At 32.5% G+C, this 2,665-nt stretch overlaps 1 pseudogene; it reads right to left on the reverse strand.

Annotated features, from left to right (window-relative positions):
- Nucleotides 1-2,188: 2,188 nt before the first annotated feature.
- Nucleotides 2,189-2,605, reverse strand: LOC149566904 (cytochrome b6-f complex iron-sulfur subunit, chloroplastic pseudogene; annotated as a pseudogene).
- Between the last annotated feature and the right edge of the window lie 60 nt (nucleotides 2,606-2,665).

Below are 2,665 nucleotides of genomic sequence, written 5' to 3' on the forward strand. Positions count from 1 at the left end.
TTCACGTTTCAAAATTATGTTAGGAATTTAATATTTTTCAATTAAAATTTGAAGAAAATATTCTCCTAAGTCTAAGTTAGCTATATAACCATATAATCTATTTTGAATTCAAACTATTTTTTTTCCTTTCAACTATAATTTATTTTTAATGTGTGTCTTTTTTCTCTCAAAAACCAAATTGTACTTTTTGGAAATATATGATAGGCTAGGTTACTAAGAGGGGAGGGGTGATCATAAACCAATAAAAATTAATCTTATTATACCAAATAATCACTCATTTATATTCTTATCTTACTGCATGCATGAAATACTAAAAACATTAAAACATTTATAATAGATTGACACAAGATATGGTGACCTAGAAACCTTCTAAATAGAAAGTAAAACTAGGGTGGGGATGATAGAAAAAACCTTTAGTACTATAGTATAAAGTTGGTCAGTTAAGGCTTATAATTGATCACTTCTAATGATCTACCCTGTTAGTAGTAATAAGGACTACTAGGTCCACATTGTTAAACAATTTACAAAACATACAATGAAGTATGCACTCAGTAAAGAAATTTGCAAAAGACTATTAAGTCTACCTTGTGAAATGATTTAACTGTTCCACCTATTAGGATGAACTAGTGGCTAATCTCTAATCTAAAACTCTTATTTGTTGGTTGATATTCCTTTGAAGTTTAATAATTACCTTGTTGTGATAGATAAATCTTTTCTACTCATACTTCTTGTAGCTTTCTCAATTTATACTTCTGCTCTTATTTTTTCTCACACATTATTTTTCCTTTGGATGTGATACAATAAATTTCATATATACCAATCCAAATTATAGTTTGTTAATGTTGGCTACAATGCAAGTTTCACCAAAATACAAAAAGTTTGCTCAACCACTAGCACTTGGGTTCTAAAGACAAACTTGGTGAGGTTCTAATACTCAACAACCATTGTCAACACTCGGCATCATCATACTCTTGGTAGATGTAGAAGCTTGGTTCATACTAATCACTTACAAGTAGTCTAAACTCGATAAGCACTGGTGACTTGGTGAACTTGACAAAACTTAGCATAGAAAATGAATCACTTGGTTGACACTACACTCCTCAGTCAACACTAGCACTGCGAGCTCAATATAAACTGAATCACTTGGTAGATATTGGAGACCATGGTTGATACTTTTTAACTTGGTTAATACTAAGATATTAGGTTTACATTGTTACTTATGGACTTGATAGATACTGGTCATATAGTTTTATATTCCATTTATGTAAGGACCAAAAGAGACCTCACCATAATCAAACAAATAATATGCAAATCATAATAGAACATAATATGCAATGTCTCGATCCTAATAGGCATTTCCACCTCACCATTAGAGCATGGAGTGTAGAAGATATAAACAAAAACCCTAGTTGAGAAATCAACCATCATGGAATTGAAAACATAATCAAAGCTTGACAGTAGTTAATCTATAAATAAATGTGAGACCATAACATTTATCCAATGACTTAGACTTGCACATCGTACATAATCTAATGTTAGATAAAATTCACTATCTAATTCATAAGTATTCCACATCTTTTAAAACTATTATAAATAGTTCAAATTAATCTACTTTAAATAATCACATATGACTACATGGTATCCCATCTATCCATAGGCTTCAAGGCATTTTTACATGCTACTCCCATACTGGTCTTGGATGGCATTAATCAACACATACATTCAATGCAAGAAATTAATAGGAACCCAATACAAACATAGTGCCAAGACCCTTAAAGAGACAAGGGTGTCATTCCTAACTATTATAATAAAGATTTAGAAAATTAATGAGACAACTTCAAAGGAATTGTCATATCCAACAAAGGAACTCCTACTAGAGGTCATAACCTAATCCCCTCTTGTATATCATTTTACAATAGTGACCATGGTAATCATTTCACATACAAAAGCTATAGAAAATATTTCTCATACAAAGGCTATGGGTAAACATTTGATAAAGAAGAATAGTAACAAAAGCAATAAGCAACCACATCACTTGCATATTTTCAATTACAAATTAAAAGGTCAAACAAGTATTTAATGATTTTTATTAATGAGAAAGGGAACCTATGAATTGATGTTGGCTTATTTTCCTTGACGTTCTCCCTTTGTCCTCCAAGCCTCTCTACTATTACCCAATCTCCAACTTCTAGTCCTTTAATCCTTGTGTGAGCATTCTATCACCAGAAGGATGAGTTTTGAGCCAGGTAGAAGTTGAGATATTGTTTCCCAAAGAATCCTTTGTAATAAGGCCTCCTCCACAACCCCCAAATTGGGGAGGAACAAATAGGAGAGCATATGGACCCAACATTCTAGCTGTGGGCAAAGAAATAACTCTCAACAGTAGAAGATTCATTAGTTTTCTTTTGTCCATATCAAGCACCTGAGCAGTAGTGATATTTGCAGCTTGGAATACAACTTTAGCCATCTCTTTCCTATTGCCCCCATACACCCATCCATGCTTCTTAAACCCAAATGGAGTGAAAGATCTAGTGTTGGAAGAGCATAACTTCTTATTGACAGAAGATGGAACTGTTGTAGTTGAAGTAATGGTAAGAGCTGCCATGTTTGCTAAACTTTGCTGTGACCTCAAAATTGGTAAAGTAGATTATAGGATATGAAGATA

Source organism: Cupressus sempervirens, chromosome 3 (genome assembly GCF_028749045.1).
Source record: "Cupressus sempervirens isolate cs-2001-9-10 chromosome 3, ASM2874904v1, whole genome shotgun sequence".
Lineage (NCBI taxonomy): Eukaryota > Viridiplantae > Streptophyta > Pinopsida > Cupressales > Cupressaceae > Cupressus > Cupressus sempervirens.